At 45.3% G+C, this 23,448-nt stretch overlaps 4 pseudogenes; 2 read left to right on the top strand and 2 right to left on the bottom strand.

The window, feature by feature from the left end:
• Positions 1–1,112: 1,112 nt before the first annotated feature.
• On the bottom strand, positions 1,113–1,232 carry LOC134945743 (5S ribosomal RNA; annotated as a pseudogene).
• A 91-nt stretch (positions 1,233–1,323) lies between these two features.
• On the bottom strand, positions 1,324–1,443 carry LOC134937651 (5S ribosomal RNA; annotated as a pseudogene).
• Positions 1,444–4,229: 2,786 nt separating this feature from the next.
• LOC134949240 (5S ribosomal RNA) lies at positions 4,230–4,349 on the top strand (annotated as a pseudogene).
• Positions 4,350–4,440: 91 nt separating this feature from the next.
• Positions 4,441–4,560, top strand: LOC134939235 (5S ribosomal RNA; annotated as a pseudogene).
• The last annotated feature ends 18,888 nt before the right edge of the window (positions 4,561–23,448 follow it).

Genomic DNA, 23,448 nt, shown 5'->3' with positions numbered 1-23,448 from the left:
GCAATTAATCTCTCCTTGCACAAACTGGCTCTACAGAGGCAATATGTCATCCTCATCCTCCGATTCCTCACCCCTTTCACTGCATACATCCTCCTCCTCACAGATTATTAATTCGTCCCCACTGGAATCCACCATCACAGGTCCCTGTGTACTTTTTGGAGGCAATTGCAGGTAAAGGTCTTCCTGGAGGAATTTATAATTCATTAAACATCATCTTCTCCACATTTTGTGGAAGTAACCTCCTACGCCGATCGCTGACAAGTTTACTGGCTGCACTAAACACTCTTTCGGAGTACACACTGGAGGTGGGGGGGGGGCAACTTAAGTAAAATAAAGCCTGTTTGTGCAAGGGCCTCCAAATTGACTCTTCATCCGGCCAGTATACATATGGACTGTCTGACATGCCTACTTGGATGCTGTCAGCGATATAATCCTCCACCATTCTTTCAGTGGTGACAGCATCATATGCAGTGACAGTAGGCATGTCAGTAATTGTTAATGGAGAAAAGAGAATGTTTTGGGAACCGCACAGGTCTTTAATTATAATAATCAATAGCCTCTGAATAAACTGAATTATTCCGAATTACTTCTAGATACAGCAACTAGGGGTATGGATAGTTAATCCTGGTCCCAATTGTTTGTTGCTTTCAGTGGTGCTCCCAAGAGTCAATTTAAAACAGACAGAACAAAACCAAAACAAAGAAGTATTGGAAAGTAGACTCTTTTTTGGGAGCACTCAAATTCAGAAGGTGGCAATGTGATTTATCAATACTGGTAAAATCATTTTTATTATGTTATTCATTCAAAAACTGTTTTTGGAGTATCTGCGTGAAAAGTTGTGAGCTTTGCGAAAATATGAAATGCATTACACGTAGTACGTGATATCCATATCACAATATATCAATTGCCGGAGATAAATGGCTTTGGTTACAGAGTTCATGAGCCAGTACACATTCAGACTCATGTGATATATGACCATCATTTGTTCAGCGAGTATCCATCATGGATTACAATCAATGCTGAGAATTAAATCATAGGTCATATGAAATTAGGTACCCAGTAGTATATATATATATGTATATTGGTGAGTGATACTGTGTAGGGGAGTCAATTTCTTGCTGTACCTGGGTGTTCAGAGGTGGTCTCCCATCCTAGTACTAACCCGGCCTTTCACTGCTTAGCTTCCAAGGTCAAAAGAGATTGGGCATCTCCAGTGATGTATGACCGCAAATATTGTACTCTCCCTCTCGGATCACCAAATACGTGCAGTCACTTGGTATTGCCCAATATTTGGGGTATGGATGGTACTATAGGGGAGTCAATTTCTTGCAGTACCTGGGTGTTCAAAGGTGGTCACCCATCCTTTTACTAGCCCGGCCTTCCACTGCTTAGCTTCCAAGGTCGGAAGAGATTGGGCATTTCCAGTGAGGTATGACCGCAAATATTGTACTCACCCTCCTAAATCATCCAATTTTTAAATTGTGTTTGCCAGAAATAACAATTTATATATACATAAGGTACAATAAAGGATTAAGTATGATAATGTGTAGCCACCTGGCTTAATCACCTCATAACATATCAGCCACAAAAAAACAATATACTCATGAGTGAAGGCCTGTTGTGTGGGTAGAATTCCAAAACTCCACACAATGTCCACAATTAGGACTTGCCTTTCGCTCTTGAAAATACCCGAAGAGCACCAGAACGGTCGAACAACAATCAGTAAATTTGTAAGAGCAGAATAAAATTATGCTGCACAAAATTACATTTGCTAAGTCGTCAATTTCTGGTACACCCTAAAGCACTAACCCAGACAATAAATTGGAAGTACCTGATGTTTTGTAGTCTCTAATGAGTACCTGCATATATTATAAGAGAGCAGGCTCTAAATGGTACTTGTAGATAACTTGCACATATGTTGAATTGCTTGAGCCAATTAACTTCAAAATTCTGAGCATATGCTGAGATCCTCCATTGTTAAATTGCATCAAAATTGACACCTTCAGTGTTTCCTATAAAGTTATTGTCAGCTTGCTGTAAATGTTTGTAGCCACATGCATTTGCTGAAATTAGCCAGTATTGAAATTACAAAGGAAAATGATATCCACTGGGAATGTTGTTTGTAGCAAATGAGGATAGTCCCAGTTTGTATACCTTGATCACTGAGGAAAAAATCCTTATGGTATTTAAATATGGACAGTTTATCCTGTGTTGCTCTTTATCATTCACTTATGTGGCTGCTGTGGTACAAAGACAAGAAGGAAGAAAGAAAAGGAGAAGAATAGAGAAGAAAAAAACTTTTGGGCTGACAGGCTGATTGTTTGTATGTGTAGATCGCAATGAGGGAGTGCAGGGTATACGATACCAGCTCCGGTTGTTTTGGGATCCGCCCGCTGCCGTGCCCGTGCTCCAGAGGCTTCGGTGGCTACTGCGGCGTGTGGTCAAGGTTTCCCCATTCAAATGACGGAGCTTGCGGCTGTTGCCTGGTGACCGTCCTCGGGATTCCGGCTGGTGCGGTCACGTGTGCGCATCACGTGATCGCAACTTCCTCCTGACGTACGTTTCGCATAAACTGCTTGGTCACAGGACGTGTGGTGTCAGCTGGGAGTTGCAGTTTTTAAAACAAGAATGCTGATGATTGATTAACCTGATGATTGTATAACACTGGGTCAAATTTATTTAGATCATTGAATCGCAGGTTAAGGATAATAAATGAATGATTCTGTAGCATAACACTTAAGAAAATGTGGATAATATATAAATCCATATGATAATTATTATGCAGGAGATGATATACTTCCATAATTGCTTGACTATTCATTGATAATTAGATTTATAAATCTAATTATCAATGAATAGTCAAGCAATTATGGAAGTATATCATCTCCTGCATAATAATTATCATATGGATTTATATATTATCCACATTTTCTTAAGTGTTATGCTACAGAATCATTCATTTATTATCCTTAACCTGCGATTCAATGATCTAAATAAATTTGACCCAGTGTTATACAATCATCAGGTTAATCAATCATCAGCATTCTTGTTTTAAAAACTGCAACTCCCAGCTGACACCACACGTCCTGTGACCAAGCAGTTTATGCAAAACGTACGTCAGGAGGAAGTTGCGATCACGTGATGCGCACACGTGACCGCACCAGCCGGAATCCCGAGGACGGTCACAAGGCAACAGCCGCAAGCTCCGTCATTTGAATGGGGAAACCTTGACCACACGCCGCAGTAGCCACCAAAGCCTCTGGAGCACGGGCACGGCAGCGGGCGGATCCCAAAACAACCGGAGCTGGTATCGTATACCCTGCACTCCCTCATTGCGATCTACACATACAAACAATCAGCCTGTCAGCCCAAAAGTTTTTTTCTTCTCTATTCTTCTCCTTTTCTTTCTTCCTTCTTGTCTTTGTACCACAGCAGCCACATAAGTGAATGATAAAGAGCAACACAGGATAAACTGTCCATATTTAAATACCATAAGGATTTTTTCCTCAGTGATCAAGGTATACAAACTGGGACTGTCCTCATTTGCTACAAACAACATTCCCAGTGGATATCATTTTCCTTTGTAATTTCAATACTGGCTAATTTCAGCAAATGCATGTGGCTACAAACATTTACAGCAAGCTGACAATAACTTTATAGGAAACACTGAAGGTGTCAATTTTGATGCAATTTAACAATGGAGGATCTCAGCATATGCTCAGAATTTTGAAGTTAATTGGCTCAAGCAATTCAACATATGTGCAAGTTATCTACAAGTACCATTTAGAGCCTGCTCTCTTATAATATATGCAGGTACTCATTAGAGACTACAAAACATCAGGTACTTCCAATTTATTGTCTGGGTTAGTGCTTTAGGGTGTACCAGAAATTGACGACTTAGCAAATGTAATTTTGTGCAGCATAATTTTATTCTGCACTTACAGATTTACTGATTGTTGTTCGACCGTTCTGGTGCTCTTCGGGTATTTTCAAGAGCGAAAGGCAAGTCCTAATTGTGGACATTGTGTGGAGTTTTGGAATTCTACCCACACAACAGGCCTTCACTCATGAGTATATTGTTTTTTTGTGGCTGATATGTTATGAGGTGATTAAGCCAGGTGGCTACACATTATCATACTTAATCCTTTATTGTACCTTATGTATATATAAATTGTTATTTTTGGCAAACACAATTTAAAAATTGGATGATTTAGGAGGGTGAGTACAATATTTGCGGTCATACCTCACTGGAAATGCGCAATCTCTTCCGACCTTGGAAGCTAAGCAGTGGAAGGCCGGGCTAGTAAAAGGATGGGTGACCACCTTTGAACACCCAGGTAATGCAAGAAATTGACTCCCCTATAGTACCATCCATACCCCAAATATTGGGCAATACCAAGTGACTGCACGTATTTGGTGATCCGAGAGGGAGAGTACAATATTTGCGGTCATACATCACTGGAGATGCCCAATCTCTTTTGACCTTGGAAGCTAAGCAGTGAAAGGCCGGGTTAGTACTAGGATGGGAGACCACCTCTGAACACCCAGGTACTGCAAGAAATTGACTCCCCTACACAGTATCACTCACCAATATACATATATATATATACTACTGGGTACCTAATTTCATATGACCTATGATTTAATTCTCAGCATTGATTGTAATCCATGATGGATACTCGCTGAACAAATGATGGTCATATATCACATGAGTCTGAATGTGTACTGGCTCATGAACTCTGTAACTAAAGCCATTTATCTCCGGCAATTGATATATTGTGATATGGATATCACGTACTACGTGTAATGCATTCCATATTTTTGCAAAGCTCACAACTTTTCACGCAGATACTCCAAAAACATTTTTTGAATGAATAACATAATAAAAATGATTTTACCAGTATTGATAAATCACATTGCCACCCTCTGAATTTGAGTGCTCCCAAAAAAGAGTCTACTTTCCAATACTTCTTTGTTTTGGTTTTGTTCTGTATGTCAGTAATTGTTGGCAGGTCCTTCAGTCCAGCCCAGATGTCAACACTTGCTCCTGTATGCCCTGTATCACCACCAGCCGGTGGGCTAGTACATTTTATCTTTTCCCTCGCAGCCCAGTTGCCAGAGAAAATTAATGAGGAGCTGTTGACAGGTCACATTCCACTTGAGTTGACCATTTTCTCACCAGCAGGTCTTTGCATCTCTGCAGACTTGTGTCTGCCGGAAAGAGAGATGCAACATAGGCTTTAAATCTAGGATCGAGCACAGTGGCCAAAATGTAGTGCTCTGATTTCAACAGATTGACCACCCTTGAATCCTGGAAAAGTCAATGAAGGGCTCCATCCACAAGTCCCTCATAATTAGTGGAGTCACTTTGTCTTAGCTCCTCCTTCAATTTCTCCTGCTGCTTCTGCAAAAGCCTGATGAGGCGAATGACCTGACTGAAGCTGGCAGCATCTGAGCCGACTTCACGTGTGGCAAGTTCGAAGAGTTGGAGATCCTTGCACAACATGGAAATCATGCTCCACTGTGCTTGAGTCAGGTGCATTCCCCCTCCTCTGCCTATATCATAGGTGGATTTATAGGCTTGCATGGCATTTTGCTGCTCCTCCATCCTCTGAAGCATATAGAGTGTTGAATTCCACCTCGTTACCACCTCTTGCTTCAGGTGATGGCAGGGCAGGTCCAGGAGTGTTTGCTAGTGCTCCAGTCTTTGGCAGGCAGTTGCTGAATGTCGAAAGTGGCCCGCAATTTTTCAGGCCACTGACAGCATCTCCTGCACGCCCCTGTCATTTAAAAAAAAAATCCTTGCCACCAAATTAATTGTATGTGCAAAACATGGGACGTGCTGGAAATTGCCCAGATATAATGCACGCACAATATTGGTGGCATTGTCCGATATCACAAATCTCCAGAAGAGTCTAAGTGGGGTAAGCCATTGTGCGATGATGTCCATCAGTTTCCATAAGAGGTTGTCAGCAGTGTGCCTCTTACGGAAACCGGTGATACACAGCGTAGCCTGCCCAGGAACGAGCTGGCATTTGTGAGATGCTGCTACTGGTGCCGTTGCTGTTGTTTCTGTGGTAAGCAATACATCTACCCAGTGGGCTGTCACAGTCATGTAGTCCTTAGTTTGCCCTGCCCCACTTGTCCACATGTCCGTGGTTAAGTGGACACTGGGTACAACCGCATTTTTCAGGACACTGAGGACACTTTTTTTAATGTCCCTGTACAGTCCACGAATCGCTTTCCTAGTGAAGTGGAATCTAGATGGGATTTGGTACCGGGGACACACTACCTCCATCAGTTGTCTAAATCCCACTGCACTAATGGCGGATACCAGATGCACGTCTTACACATCTTATAGATGCTCAAAAAACCTTTGTCTCATATATATTACTGTATAGACTTGTCTCCGCCATGTATAAGTCACACGATTGTATATGCTTCAAAAAGGTAGAACGTAGAACCAAAAATAGATAAGGGGAAAGAGGAGCCACAAGTTATAAACCACTAAAGGAGGGGGGCTAGTTTAAACATTATTTAGCTCAATATTTTTTGAGACCTAAAGGGAACAGGGTATCTAAAATACAGATCCAATAGGCATCCCTATTACAAAGATGGTTATATCTATCCCCACCTCGAAAAGTCTGGTTTCTATGTTCCACTCCTTGTATAGATAGAACCCCACAGTCACCTTCATGCAATGTGTTAACATGCCTCAGTGCACTATGGTTTGTTGATTTCTTAAGAATTAATCTTCTGTGTTCTAAGAACCTGGTGTTGAGTGGGCGGGTGGTCCTACCCACATATTGACTCTCACAGTTACAAGAAATTACATAAACAACAAATGTGGTTTGGCAATTTATATTGCCCACTATGTCAAAGGATTCCTTGGTTCTAAATGTTGAAAATTGTTGAGTCTCCTTGACATATCTACAGGTAATACATTTTGACCTGTTGCATCTATAACAACCCGTTCTCAGGACACTTGTGTTGGAACTTAAAGGCCCCTGCTCATTGGATGCAGAAAAATGACTAGGAGATAGACAATTTTGAAGATTCTTCATTTTCTTAAAGATAATTTTAGCTTCTTTTTCTAGGGAATCTGCAAGGATTCTGTCCATTTTTAATGTTGGAAAGTTCTTCTTGATTATTTTCCTAATTGAGTTTGAGGCATTATTACATTTTGAGATGAAAACTGGTTCATGGTTGGTTGGCGCTGTCAAGGGGGGAGCATCAGGATACCTCATCAACAGGAGGACTTCTCTATCTCTTGCAAGAGTTTTGGAAAAGGCTTTATCCAGGACCTCCCGGGGATAACCCTGATCTCTGAATGATTACGTTAGCTCGTTACTCTGTATTAAAAAATCAGAGTCACTCGAACAATTTCTCTTCAGCCTTAAATACTGACTTTTTGGAATGTTAGTTAGCAAAGGACGATAGTGACAACTCGAGTAGTTTAAAGGGGGTTACAATCAACCTTTTTCTTGAAAGTTTTCGTAGATATTTTACCCGTAGTCAGCTCGGCGTGTAGTGCAATATCCAGGAAAGTGATCTCAGAACAGTGAATTGTGCTTGTGAAAGTGAGACCATAGGTGTTGGTATTCAAATAATCAACAAAAGATGTAACTGAAGAAGGGTCCCCAATCCAAATAATATGAAAATATCTCTTTCTACAGAGATCGCGTGTGTACCTATTTAGTTTGATGTAGAGGTCGAAGAATTGAGGATCTTTTGCTGGCGCAAACTTTAATCCTTTAGCCAAAATGGCTTTATCACTCTCAGATAAAACTCTGGAGGACAAGTTAAATATACCTTTATTTCTCAATTTTGTTTTGAGTTTTTTACGGGATTCGACTTAATATTAGTTGTTTTTTATACATTTATGGAGAGTGGTGAGAATAACTGGAAATATGAAACCTTTTTTATAGGAATAAAAAGGAAAATAAACAGACATACTGTAGGGCCTGAGTCTGTGCGACACACAGAAGTGCACACAGCAGAGTCTATTGGTGGTTGCCATCTGTGACTTTATGCAAATGTCGCTACAAACTCCTCCCCTTGTGCACATTCATGGGGCAGAATGTTCAAGGTGTGAGACATACACGTTTAGAGTCTGTGAATGCTGTAATACCATTTGGTGAGTCCTTATACACACACTTCCAAAACTTGTACAAGCCCTAAGGCAGGGGCAATTTCTCCATCTGATTATGGGTTCCTGTGGTTGTGGCTATATGTGTCTGTGTATGCAGCCACTTGCATTGACATGCCTGCAACAATCCCATAACATAGCCACTGAATGTACCATTTTTGCACTCATTTCTAGCCACCTCCCAGTCTCTACCCAGGAATGCCCATCACTTTTTCACTAAACTTCTGATACCATCTGTCTTGATAGTAGCAGTGCCTACAGTATGTGAACATTGACATTTTGTGCAGATAGCATGCCGCTCTGAATCAGGCTCACAGCCTTACATAGCACTGACCCATGTCTTTCATTGCCCAGCTTCTTTCCTGGCAGGTTTACTACAGTCATCGGACAGGCGGTTACCCTGTACAACATACAGCAGTGGCTATAACAACATGTTACTAATAGTATAATACTTGCCTCCAGGGCTGCCCTCACATACCCTCCAACTGTACCGTTTTGGCAGGTACAGTACCTTTTTTTTATGTTCTGTACTGATTTTTGGCTCTCCAAACTTCCATTGAAAGAATAGGAAAAGGGGCGTAGTCACTCCCCCATTTACCCGTGGCCATGCCCCCTTTCCTACTTTGTACCGATTTTTATGTGTAAAATGTTAGAGGGTATGCCATGATGGGGGGATTGTTGGGACTCCAGTCCTGGGCCCTGACAGAGAGGGGTCCCGAAACTTTCTATTCACTATGGAGATTATGTTAATTTAAATGCAACTGGCCAACCACCTACTCTGATCCATCCCAGGATCCTCTCCTCTGACTTACTAATGACTCTAAGCCTTTTTATATACCACTTTATATCATAAGCCCCTAGAATTAGGGGGACCAGTATAATTTATATAATTAATAATAAAATATGGTAGTCCCTATTCATTGAATTCTGTATGTCAACTACATAGGCAGATAGTGAAAATATTACATCATTTACAATCATAATGGATAAAAGGCACAATAATTTGCCCTGGGGTGGCCCTGCTTATTCCGTCAGTCCCGTGCCCCACAATTTCTGACGGCAGCCTTGCTTGCCACTACCTGCAGTGGTAAACCCTGGCCTAGCCCTAGAAGGGGCTGCCTGGAAGCCCATCAAATGAGGTTTAATCTGCTAAGTGTCCTCAAGTCACACCTTTTAAGCTAAACCTCCAAATCTTCTAACCATCCTGCTTTGAAAGAGCAGTTTGTATTATCGGTACTAGCAGGGACTTCTCAATGGTCGGCAAGCATGGTGCCCAGTAAGTAGTGATGTCATGGACTGGAATGAAAATTCTGGAGATGTCAATGTACTGCAGGACCAGGTAGAGAAAATTAGGATAAGGCATTCACCTGGACCCATGCAGCTTGGAACCGATACATGTATAACATCTTCTGCAACAACCCGCTTCTGCTAAACCAGTCTAAAAGGACTATAAACATTATATATGTTTTTTATTGCTTAAACGTTATTGGTGCCGTCGGAAATAACGCTTGTTTTATACTTACTGTTATTCCCCCTTTTAACTGAGCAGCTTAAATATTATATTTTAGACTTAATGCAGATTATAATATTATTTATGGAACGGATACTCACATTAGCATAAAGTAGTAAAACAGGATTCCGCAGCTGCCTGCATCTGCAGCCACTTTGCATTCTACTCAGAATCAGCCCCACAGCGTGAAACATGCAGTGGGAAAAATAAAACAGAGAAGAATGTAACAATTGAAATCAATAAACAATAACAGTGCTAAACACGAAAACACAAAGGCAACCTACATGATGTCTTGGGGTATCAAAACTGGCTCCTCTTCCTACCTATTCAAAGACAATCTACCCCCTCCCACTAATTATAACAAATTAACTCTTGCTAAAACCAAACAATGGATTACATAAAGAAAAAACCCTGCATGCATACATATTTTCACAGTTGAGCTGAAAGGTTAACAAAAGGCTCCAGTAATTGCAATATGTTGGATAATAATAGCATTATCTGTAAGCAATACAATAACCTGTGACTAAATCTGTCTCTAAAGCAAACATAAATACAATTACACATGCATAGGGGACTATTTATATAGAAAAGGGGGTTGCCTCCCAAAATGGACATTGCAGCATATTGCATCAATAAGGTATATTTTTTGCACAGATATTTAACATTGGGTCGTCCCTTCAATGGGACAGAATAAAGTAATTGCTTACATGGTCATTTTACTTCTGGCCACTCTACTATACATGCACAATCATTCTCCAGCTGGGCTGCTCCATAGATATAAGCAGGGTAATGCCATCTTCAAATCACTCTGACTTCAGGGACTGAGATATGCTTCAATCTTTGTGTCAAATGCAGGAGACATTTGCAATATCTCCCCCCTTTTCTTATTGGTTAATATATACTATGGACCCTATGGTTGGAGGGGTGGAGGGTGGCATTATTACTTGTCTGTTCCATTTTTTTTATATTGGTGGAGCCCTAACAAATGTTGCTATGGGCCCACAACTGATTAGTTACACTCCTGTTTATATCTTCATCTCAATATCCTTATACCTATAAATATCTATCAACATACTGTATTAAATCTGACACGTATACAGATTGCTCAAGACAATGGGGAATATGTAATAGGGTCCGAATCTGCCGGAACTGCGGGATGTCGGCCAATCTCGGATGTTTTGTTAAAGTGGCAATCATTACCAAGGCAAAAACCATGCCTTGTAAATGATTGCCACTTTAAAAAAATATCAAAATTGTCCAGCATCCTGCAGCTCTCGCAAACTTGGACTCTATTACATACTATATGCCCCAATATGTTTATTGTGAACCAATAGGCTCCTAAAGTAAATGATTAAACTCATAATTAATTACTTGTCTGTTAATTTTTCTGTTAAATATAAAAACTGAAAAATGCTGCTTTCAGAAGCATTCAATATCTGCAGATTAGTACTTGGTGGGACAACCTTTTGCTGCAATAACAGATTTAGGTCTGTTGGGGTAAGTCTCTACCAGATTAGCACACTGGCCCTGATTCCAATTTGTACGCAATGCCAATGTTCATGCGGGTACTGGACTCAGGGTCGACAGCAATTAGGTCGACAGCAATTAGGTCAACACCCATTGGTTGACAGTGGGTAGGTCGACACTAGAAATAGGTCCACATGGCCATTAGGTCGACTTGAACAAGGTCGACATAAAAAAGGTCAACATGAGTTTTTTATGTTTTTTTGGTGTAGTTTTTTCAGTCAAGTGACCAAAAACCCCAATTAGTGCACCGCATCCTCTTGCATGGCTCGCTTCGCTTGCCATGCTGCTGGTAAGGTGCCTCGCTGCGCTCGGCACAGGTTATCGTTCCCAATCGTAGTCCACGTGGATCCTAAAGTAAGGAAAAGTGAAAAAAGTGAAACACTCATGTCGACTTTTTATCATGTCAACCTTGTTCATGTCGACCTAATGGCCATGTCAACCTATTTTTAGTGTCGACCTATCCACTGTCTACCATTGGGTGTCAACCTAGAGTTCGGATACCGTTCATGCAACTGAGCAATTATCTGTAGACTGCACATATGCTCTGACTGCATTGCGCACGTGCCAAGGTAGCTTTGCAATGCCGCTCGCAGTGAGGATTTATTTCAGAGTGTTTGACAGGAAGGGATCATTTGTGGGACGTAATGGGGATTGGCTCCAATAACACAGGCATGTCATGGCCATTTTTGGGGGCATGTTACTACCTTCAGCTGTGATCACGTAGAGAAACAGTGTGACAGCATTGCTACTGCCATGGCCAGTCTGTGGGACCATAGACTCACTTAGGGAGATGATGTTCCTCATTTCTGCATTGATGCTGCGTATGTGTACATAGCTGCTAAGGACCTTGCAATGGCTCCAGTGCGAGTCTCTAATCTTTTCTGTGCAACTGCTTCACTTGTGATGTAGCCAGAAAATGTGCAGCTGCTTAGGCTTTGCATACAAATTGGAATTAGGCCCACTGTTTGGGAATGAGTTTTGCCAATGTACAGTATCCTGGCAGATTTGCTCCAGCTTGTTCAGATTGGTTGGATAATGCTTGTGGACTGCCATAGTACCACATACTCTTAAATGAACTGAAATCTTGATTTTGACTTTATCATTGTAGAACATTCACCTTTTTGTTGTTGGCTTTGTGCTTGGGATAATTGTGCTTCTGAAAGGCACTCTGCTTACATTTTCTAGCGTACCGAAGCATTTTCTCTTACAGTATCTCCATGGATTTTTCATTGTCCATCAATCCTCAAATTTTGTCAAGTTTCCCAGTCCCCACTGAGGAAAAGTATTTCCACATGAAGTTGTTATCACCCAACTTAACTGTTGAAATGTGTGCTGAGGAATGGGCAATGTTAGGTCTGTGCTATACATTTTGAATTGGGCCTTAAAGGCTCTACTTTTGTTATTCCTGATCCAAAAACCTTATGTCAGACTTCAGCTGGATTGCTCTGATGTTATCCATACCCTCCAACACGACCCATTCCATTAGGTACAAAATGCTCCCTACCTGGACATTTTTGCCAGTGGTGGCTCCAGAGTTGGGGCTGTAGCATAGTCAAAAATTCAGATAGGGGATCCACACCAACTGCCAAACATTGCCTGCTGGGACTTATTGGCAGTTGTTGTAGCTCCCCTATTTGAATTTTGGACTGTGCTGCAGCTCCACCTCTGCAACTGCCACTGACAAAGAAGTCCAGGAACAGAGCATTTTGTATCTAATAGAATGGGTCATGCTGGGGAATAAAACTATTCTGGTATGCTCTAGATGTGCTGTGATTTTCAGTAATGATGTCTTACTAGCCATTTTACATGCAGAACTTTGATATGGCTGACTGGTGCACCTTCACTCCAGTCTAAACCACTGAATCAACTAATCAACCACTGAACTCTCTAACTCCTTCCAAATAACAGTTGGCCTCTCTGTGACTTCCCTGACAAGATTCCTTCTTGCTCTGATGCTGTCTTTTGAGGGACAGCCTTATCTAACTTATGCTCCTGATGAAGCTGGATGTCTTTTAACCAGCAAAACGCGTAGAGCCTGAATCTGTGAGCCGATACCACAACAAGCTATCCCAGACTTCCGTCACCCATCTCTGGCATCAGTTGGACATTGTGCTCCACCATCTGGATCAGCAGCTAAGCACTTTTCATCTGGATTCCCTTCTGGCCACAAATGGACAATTTCTAAGGCTGACAGCACATCAAGGGATGACCATAACCGATTTCTGGTAATATCCATTGCTTATATTCTGACTGTGATCCTTTGGAGGAGGTCCTGGCCTAATGAGGATTTACCTTTAGGAGCCAATATAGTTGATCGGCTGAGAATCAAATATTCCAATCTGATGGCATTATTTATCCTATCAATTTGCCGGCATTGTCTATTTTACTAAAAGCTTTTAGTCTAAACATATACCCTTTTATATATACTCTTTTGAATGTGTATTGATAAATAAATTGTCTAATATATATTTTACAACAAACCATCCAGATTGTTTACATTTTTACAGCCAGTGCTGGTTCCTATATTGCTTATCTAACCAATGCCTGGGTGGTATGATGTACTGTACATTACATTACCTCACTAGTGATCCAACAATGTCATTGGGATATTCAAGTACCTGGATATTATTTTGTAGCCTTTTCCTATGTTGTTCATATCTATAACTTTAATACAGGTTGAGTCTCCCTTATCCAAAATGCTTGGGACCAGAGGTACTTTGGATATGGGATTTTTCCGTATTTTGGAATAATTGCATACCATAGTGAGATATCATGGTGATGGGACCTAAATCTAAGCACAGAATACATTTATGTTACATATACACCTTATACACACAGCCTGAAGGTCATTTTAGCCAATATTTTTTATAACTTTGTGCATTAAACAAAGTGTGTCTACATTCACACAATTCATTTATGTTTCATATACACCTTATACACACAGCCTGAAGGTCATTTAATACAATATTTTTAATAACTTTGTGTATTAAACAAAGTTTGTGTACATTGAGACATCAAAAAACAAAGGTTTCACTATCTCACTCTCACTCAAAAAAGTCCGTATTTCGGAATATTCCGTATTTCGGAATATATGGATATGGGATACTCAACCTGTATTGGTCTTTGGTCTTCATTTTACAGCTATCCTACAGATTACCAGAATGTCCAATTTCATTTGAATTAGGAGGTATTTTGTTAATAACATCTGACCTTTTGTAATGATTCATAGGTTAGAAACTAAGTGAAAGTCAAATGTTAAAATAATATCTGTTATCTGTGCATAGATTTTCATTTGTTCTTTAAATAAATCTGTAGACAAATAATGAAATACAGCATGAGTTGTGAGGGAGGGAGCTGTGCAGGGCAAGTGCGATGATCTGCAATGGGGGAACTGAGAGGAGTTCCTCTGTGTGGAGGCAGTGTGATTTGATGGGGGGGGGGCTGTGTGATCTGTGGGGCATTGTGATCTGCAGTAGGAGCCTGTGTGTGGGGATAGTGTGATCTGTGAGGGAGGGACCTGTGTGGGGCCGGTGCGATGATTTGCAATGGGGGGGAGGGGCATGAGATAAGTCCCTGTATGTGGGGGCAGTGTGATCTGATGGGAGGGGGGAAGGTTGTGTGATCTATGGTGACACTGTGATCTGCGAATGGGGCTTGTGTAATGTAACAGTCTGATCTGTGAGGGAAAGGACTGTGTGATGATCTGTAAGGTGGGGGCTGAGAGAATGGCCTGTGTGCTGGGGCGCCAACAGTTCTGCCAGGCCAGGTAATGAGAGGGGGCATTCTGAATGGAAAAGACTTCTAACGTGTGGACGGTGGGGGGCACCTATATTACATTTGGTGGATGGCCGAGGGGCAGGTACGACCGCCTCCCCACCACACATTGGAGAGAGGCTGAATGCTGCTACTGCCTCTCTTCCTAGCTCAGAGCACAGCAGACTGTGCTGCGCATGGGGAGAGAGTGTGATCTGTCAGTGAGGGAGCTGTGTGGGTGCAGTGTAATGATCTGTATAGGTGGGCTGAGAGTGACTGTGAGATCTGTGAGGGTGGTGCAGTGTGATCTGTGAGGGGGCAGTGTGATCTCTGAAAGGGGCTGTGTGATATATGAGGAAGGTACTGTGCATGGGAGCAGTGTGATCTGTGAGGGAGGGTGCTGTGTTTTCTTTAAGGGGGTCCTGTGTGGGGCAGTATGATCTATGAGAACGGGCAGTGTGATCTGTGAGAGGGGCCTGCATATTTGGGACAGTGTGATGATCACAAGAAGAAGGAGGTCCATATGGAGTGACACAATGAGTTACCACACTGGGTTAAACAACCCATACCACACAACTGACCCAATTTTGGCAGAACAGCCCATTTTCTTGGGCACTGTCCCAATCCTGGGCTGCCATGTTCTACAGTGGTAGGGGAGTTCAGAGCCCCCCCCCCCCCTTACTCATTGCTATGCTTAGAATTAGAAGTGAATATACACATGGCATCTATTTACAGGAGAATGGGACTGGGGGCAAGTCCAGCAGCTCCCAGAGCACTGGGCATGCCCCCAAAGTGATGAAAAATGGTGCATGGCTCATGGAGTGGAAGGCATTTCCATTGAGATGACACCTCCTAACTGCCAGGCCAAACCCCCTATTTTCAGTGCCTCTGTTCTTCTCAGGAGAAAGTTAGGAGGTATGCACCAACCCTAGTGATGCCAGTGATTAGATTAGCTGAAGGCTGCATAAGCCTGAGGCCATATAAGAGCCCAATTTTTTGTGATTGGTTGTCTATGACTAAGCAGTTGCTAGGTAGTTTTTTGGTTCTGTGGTAATTTTTCCTATAGGATTGTTGGGCTGTCCATCAAGGTTTTAGGGGCGTGGGTTTAGGAATATACATAATCCCAGTCATGTGCCTCAGACTTCCTCTTGCCATTTCGGAATGGCCCAGGAAGGCTGAGTACGGATTGCATTAAATTCTGTCATAGTTATTTCTTTTGGTTGTCTCCTCTTTGCCCTGTTTTTGCCCCCTCCTCTCTTCCTACTTGCTTTTCTTTATTTCAATATGGTACTTGTGGCTCCTGTTCCTCTCGCTGCTATGCCCGCATCCCTGCTGGTCCTCTCCCCCCCCCCCTTTCGCTTAGCTGCAGCCGCGGGCTTCCGGCGCTTTCGTCCCAGAAGCGTGGCCTCCCCTGTCTCCTTCCTGGCATCTGATAGTGCACGGCGGGGTCAGACTGCTGCGGCCCCCGCTTCTCCCCCTGCTGCTCATCTGGGCGGGGTAGTGTGGTGCCCCTACCGCGGCAGGTGCTGGTGATGTGCGGCCGCGCTCGCGGGGGTGAGCCCCGGTGACTGTTGGGCTGCGAGCGGCTCTCTCCTCCGGCCCAGGTTTTCCTGGTGCGTCCCCTGCCTCCTCCCTGTTTACGGCCCTGGCCTGAGTCTCCGGAGCCCATGTGGTGCCTGTCGGCCCGGGGCTGGCTGCGGGAGGGGCGGGCGGCGTGTCCTATGGCTGTGGTGGAGCTGGGGTAGCAGCTGTTCAGTGTGCCCATGGCACACTGAATGGGGGCTGGTTGTGGGGTCCCTCACTGGGTGTGGGTGGGGGATCATGGCTCAGGCACCCTGGGTCTGGGGATGGGTTTTCGATGGGGGGTGCCATGCCGCGGGTGCAGCGGGTGGCCCCTTTAATGGGGGTCGCCCAGGGCCGGCTCTACCATTAGGCAGCTTTAGGCGGCTGCCTAGGGGCGCCAGCCACTGGAGGGCACCACTGAATTCATCTAGTGAAAAACTAAATGAAGCATTTTGTCTGTATGCAGGTTAGTAATGAACTTACAGATGGGAGGATGAAACACAATAAGGAGCATAGAAATATATGTATTTCTGTGTGTATATATGTATGTATACACATACAATTAAAGGGATGTAGGTGGCATCCCGGCGGATGGGATGTTGCATTCAGAATCCCGAAAGCCAGCATCCTGAATGTTAGTATGACGGTTAGGGTTAGGCTGGGGCGAGGGAGGGCTAGCTTAAGGGGTAAAGTTAATTAATTTCATTCAAATTTTGGAATTATGGTGGTCCGGATGCTGCGGGATATTCTGGCCAGTGCATCTTGTACCCAATCCCAACTGAATATCCCCCCCAGATCCCATATACAGTATTATAGAGTAGATAAAGAATAGATGGCACTGAAGGAATTTTAAAGTGAAAGTACAGTATACTGTGAAAAAAGTCACAAAAACTTTAAAACTCCTTGAGAGTTGTCCCATTTCTCTGTATATGTATTAATGATGCAATTCACCCCAGCACACCTAGTGGGCACCTGCATCTCCCGTCTGAGAGGGCAAAAGATTTGCCTAGGGTGCCGCAAGACCTTGCACCGGCCCTGGGGTCGCCGACCGCAGGACTCGCGGCGGGGGTCTCTCCTGCGTAACCCCCCCCCCTTCTAGCACTGGGCTGTACCGTCCTGTGCCCTCCCCGTTTCCCGGCTTGCAGGTGCCCCCGTATTTACAGGCTGGGATGGTGCGGATGGTGGCGGCGCAGTTGCCTATGGTGGCATCATTCCACCTGCCTGGCCCTCTTTCTTGTTTTCTACGTTGGCTGGGTTTGCCGGGGGTCGGTTCACGCAGTTTTTACCAGGAGCTCATCCCTGGCCCATGGCGCAGCCGGTTACCACATCTTCCATGGCACGCTACCCGGGTCTTCTGGCTCCTACTCCCTGCAATTTTCACCCTATTGCTCAGTTTAGGCCCCTGGGGTTCAGCCCACGTGGTCAGTCGCCTGCCCTCAGGGTGCCCCCCCCTCCCGCCTGTCCCTCCTGTATCGTCGTTGAAGCGCGGGCGCTTCAACTGCGCTTGTTGTCCCCTCTGTTTTGTCTGCGGGTCCGGGGGAGTCAGGGCGTCAGCACGGAGGAACCGGAGACCGAGGAGGGATGCGGCTGCAGCGGCAGCGTAAGACGCACCGCCGAGGTCGGTGGCGGTGGAGGCAGCTGATGGTGTTCCAGGTCCTTCAGGCACCGGTGAGCATGCTGTTGTTTCTCCTTATTGTTACAGTACTTCTTTTAACCTTCTGTAGTGTTCCTCCGGTTCTCCTTGGCGTTAGTTGGCTAGGCTCATTGCGCGGCGTGTGGCGTTAGGCATCTCGGAAAGGCAGGGCGCCGGCGGCTACTGTTCCCTCCGCCCCCTGCGGTTCGCAGAGAAGGCAGACGGGGGGGGGGGGGCATTGGGGAGACTGCTTTCCGTACTTTTCATCTGGGGTTACGGTTTTTGGATTTTACGGCTTGTTACTCCGGGTCGCGACCTGCCGAATATCCCCACATGGTGCAGTATTTGTTTCAGCGCACGCATTTTAAATCCGAGGTTTACGCTTGGGGAGATTACGACGTGAAGTCCATCGTGATCGGGGGTAACATCATTTTACCTTGGGGGTATGGTTGGGGGTCGCCCGGCAGGCTGGGCCGCACAGTGGGGTCCCAGGCCACAGGCCCCTCGCAGTTGGCGCTTCTGTTTTGCGCTTCTTGGGAGGGTTTTTTTTTCCCGCTTATGGCAGGGGCAAGTACACCATAGGCATCCACTCCCGTTTTCGTCACTCATGCAAATTTGCAAGGCCTATCTCCCGTCCAGTGACAGTGCCCCAGCCACGAGCGGGTACCCTTGACCGCGGTGGCGCGCCGGTGTTTTATGTCCGCACACGCTTTCCTGCATCAGGTCCGGCGGAAGGTGGACGCAGAGCCGGCTTGGGACTCGTGTGGGCCCTATGCCATTTTTTCCCCTCTTCCCGACTTGTGCATCTTCCCTGTGGGTTTGGTGCCCAAGGACCCCGGGCTAGTTCCGCCTTATCCTACATTTTTCTTGTCCTCATGGGGTTTCTTTTCATGCTCCATTTCCGAGACCGTGCGCAGGGTGAGTATCACTCTTTTATAAACTCTGCATTTTGTTTCGTAATATGGGCCGGGTGCCCCCTTTTGGCTAACTTATACGTTGGGTCGTATTTTCACCGCTTCCCCTGCGCCCCTATCCCCTGCAATTTTTCGGGCCTCAATTAGGTAGGTTGCCAGGTCTTTATTCGGGGTCCTGGGTGTTCCCGTTGCCCCGGGACGCTGATAGGGCCCTACCGGTTGCCTGAGTAATCAGGGGTTTGCGCTGGGTGCAATTGCGGGTTGCTGTTGCCTCCCCGCTGACAAGGTACCGACACTTTTGGGTTTTATTAATGACTGCTTGGGGTAACGCGAAGTTCGGCTTAAGCGGGTGCAGTTGTTGCTTAGCTCCTCCCCTTTTGCAGGCAGGTTTATCCCCATGGGTGGCATCGTTTGTGGGAAACCTGCAGGCTGCTGCGGGGTTGGCCAGGTAACATCACGCAGTTTACCTTCCCGCTAGATCAGAGATGTTTTTGTGGATTTGGTTTTCATTCCTATAGTCTTTTTACGGGGAGGTTTTTGGGGCCTCCTCCTTCTTGTTCCCTCCAGTCCCCCCAGGCTTTGCGACTGTTGCGCAATTTGCTTGTCTGCTGGTGGCGCAGTTTTACCATCACGCTCCCGGAGTCGCAATGGGATTGCGGATGCTTTGTCTCATTTGCAGTTTGATGAGTGCCGTGAGTGGGTTCTGGGGGTGGCGACAGAGGGTTTATCATGCCCGTCTCTGTCGGGCAGATTGTCCAGGTGGGTTGGCTGCTCGGTCTAGGCATGCGTTGGCTCCTTCCTCGTTTGGGGCGTCTGCTGCGTCATGGTGTTTTTTCAGTAGCTTGGATGCAGCGGGTGTGTCCCTGGTAGACGGTTTGTTGGCTTTCGTGTTGGAGCATTCTCTGGCAGGTAGGTCCAAGGCGGCCATGTATCCTGCCCTTGCGGGCATTTCCTTCCGTTCTAGGCTGCGCGGGCTGGTGGACCCCGCCTGGTCTTTCGCCCCTTTCGCAAGCGCTTAAGGGTTGGGCTAGGGTGCGCCCTGCACCTGCAGATACCCGTAGTCCTGCTACGTGGCAACTTTTGGCGGAGTTGTGGGGTGTGCTGCCTCTTGTCGCCAAGTCAGTGTTGGATGTGGCCCCCTGTTTAGATTAGCCTTTGCTTTGGCTTTCTTCTGGGTTTTGCGGGTAAGCGAGTGGTGGCAAGCAGCAGACATTTTCGGGATTCCGGGGCCTTTTTCGGTAACGCGTGTTGCCGGATGGTCGGTTGCTCTGCAGGATGGTGTGATCCAAATCGGATCAAGCAGCTGGGGGTCGCTGGGTGTCCTTGGAGGCCCAGGAGGCTGTGGGTGTCTGCCAGCTGCGCCTGGCGCATGAGTATAGATGGGCCTCCGGGGGGGCGACTAGTTGCTGATACAGGCGCTCGCTGGTCCTCTCACTAATTTACAGATTGCCGCTGTGTTTGGGTTCGGTACCCATTCCTTGCAGATTGGGGCGGCTGACCATGCGGCAGCCACAGGGTCCGCCACGGCAGCTATTCAGGAGCTGGGTCGTTGGAGATATACTTTTTATGTCCTATTCCTTGCGGATTGGGGTGGCTGCCATGCGGCAGCCACAGGGTCCTCCACAGCAGCTGTTCAGGAGCGGGGCCGTTGGGGGTATACTTCTTATAGGTCCTATTCCTTGCGGATTGGGGCGGCTGACCATGCAGCAGCCACAGTGTCCACCACGGCAGCTATTCAGGAGTTGGTCCGTTGGAGGTATACTTCTTAGGTCCTCTTCCTTGCCGATTGGGGTGGCTGCCATGCGGCAGCCACAGGGTCCTCCACGGCATCTGTTCAGGAGCTGGGGCATTGGAGGTATACTTCTTAGGTCCTATTCCTTGCGAATTGGGGTGGCTGCCATGCGGCAGCCACAGGGTCCTCCACGGCGGCTATTCAGGAGGTGGTCCGTGGAGGTATGCTTATTATAAGTCCTACATGCATGTGGATAATGTTTAGTTGCGCCTGTTGCGCTAACCCAAAAACTTGGTTTACCCGTCGGTTTTTGAACGGGTAGCGTTCAGGAATCGAGGGTGTGAAGTGAATTTTTACATTTTCCTCCGAAGGGGCCTAATTACAATTGGCTCTTCAAAGGTCCATGGGAGGTTTTTGAGTTTTCTCCTTCACTTGGGTCATTTTGGTTCTCTGTCACTTGGTTTTCCTATGTGATGTATGTCAGTGTGATGATGTTAGGGTGTTTTTCTTTTGCAGCCGTCGATGGTTTGAACAGGCGTGGCTGGTTGGCCACTCTTACATTTTTTGGGGCGGCAGGGCATCCCTTGGCGCGTAGGACAGCTGATGTTTTGGTACCAGGGTGGTTTGTTGGTTGGGTGTCCGTGGTTAAGGGATACTAAGGGTTATTTGTACAGCTCCTTTTCCACCGTGAGCATAGTTGGGGTCGTCCTGGCGGTATTGTCCTGCATTTGGGCGGCGCTGATAGGCATCGACCTCAATTTGTTCATTAAGACTGCTTTCGAGGGCCACGTTGTCACTGGCCGGAGCTCCGTTTTGGGTGGTCAATAAGTCCAGCGTTTTTTTTCATTGGAAGGGGGCGGTGCGTTTCTCAGCTATTGAGAAAGCCTGCAAGATGGTAATTCTGCTGTTTCGTTGTTTGTTACAGCTTTAGGTGGAGTGGTTGTTAGGCATCCTCTGCTTGTACTGCGGCAGCGGCAGTTCTACAAGGAGGATGGGGTTCGTCTTGAGTTTTTGGGTTTTCTTAGATGGGGTTTTGGTCCTTTCCTTTAGCGATCTTATTTTCCTTGTTTTCTTTGTTTGGATGGTGAGCGGTTTGTTAAACCTTTGTGGCGGGAAGTCGCTACCTACCAGCGGTCAGATGTGCATAAGTGGTCATTGTGGGGCACCCTCTTTAGAAGTATGGCAGGTGTGTCCTTACCTTGCGGTTGGACATTTCGACGTTCCCCTGTGGGAACCGAACGTTTGCCAGAGATAAGAGTGGCGAGTCCTGCACAATGCGGGTTATGCAGGGAGGAGGTGGTGTTGTGGTTTAGTCCCCTCCTCAGTTTTTGTGTTTCAATCTAAATGACTGGAGCTGGTGTCTGGTAGCGACTTTTCCTTTGCCATCCTCCAATATAAAATCAATTCAGTTACAATTATAGTTTAAAGAACAGGTCAGCGATCAATAAATATCGTTGACCTTTTACTACAGCTAACCGTGTCCGTGTCGTTATTTTAGTGTGTCGTTATTTTAGTGGTAAGCTAGCTTAAAGAAGTGTTTATGTCAATCGCAATAAAATTATGGGCGCCTCATAGTATTAAATTATAACCATATAAATTGAGAAGGTAATTAGATTGCTGAGGTTAAGCAATAACTTATTGATTGCTAGAAGAGGGTGACTAAATACATATTTGCTTACCAAAATAATATGGCTTCGGCAGGTCCTTGTGGTTGGACTTCAGCAGCAGAGCACCACTCCGAGTTACACTCCTGTCAACTAAGAACAGGTAAATTGGAGATACAGTAGTGGTTACAGGCTCACCAAAGCTGGACAGTTGAAGACTGGAAAAACATCACCTGATCTGACCAATCCCTAGAAGCATACCGATTTCTAGGTAAGGCTTTGCAAGGAGTTTATGATGCTTGGCTCCTTTGTAACTAGAATTAAAAATCTAAAAATGAAAAAATGTTGAACAAATTCCTTCCTCACAATGTCTTAGAATATACCGGACTACTGCCCAAACTCCAAGTGAGGCCTATGGCCAGTTTGTCCCTGCATAGATTTTTGCTGCTATGCAATGTGGAAGAAGCTGACTGAATGCTCTCTCCTGGATACATTTATTTAAAAAAAATAAAAAAGATTCTGTGCAGTTTACATATAATTTTATATTTGTGATCATCTACTGCTAACCTGTTTTTGCTCAACATTTCCGACACTCTATATCTCCTAATGTATCACAGTGATAACCTGCTGACAACACTACTAGTCAGGGGCGGAACTGCCGGAGTCAACGGAGTCGGTAGCCGCTGGGCTCCCAGCCCTAAAGGGGGCACCTCCTCCATTGTCCCCCCTGCCGTGCCCTTTCTGCTGTAATAGAGCGACTCAGTGCTTTACTGAGTGCTCTGATCGTTTCCGGGACCCTGGGTAAGGAGATGGAGGGAGACAGTGTGCTGCCATTCAGAGTAGTGATGTGCACCGGACATTTTTCGGGTTTTGTGTTTTGGTTTTGGATTCGGTTCCGCGGCCGTGTTTTGGATTCGGACGCGTTTTGGCAAAACCTCCCTAAAAATTTTTTGTCGGATTCGGGTGTGTTTTGGATTCAGGTGTTTTTTACAAAAAACCCTCAAAAACAGCTTAAATCATAGAATTTGGGGGTCATTTTGATCCCATAGTATTATTAACCTCA

This window comes from Pseudophryne corroboree, chromosome 1, assembly GCF_028390025.1.
Source record: "Pseudophryne corroboree isolate aPseCor3 chromosome 1, aPseCor3.hap2, whole genome shotgun sequence".
Classification (NCBI taxonomy): Eukaryota; Metazoa; Chordata; class Amphibia; order Anura; family Myobatrachidae; genus Pseudophryne; species Pseudophryne corroboree.
This window is presented reverse-complemented; position numbering and strand designations above follow the sequence as displayed.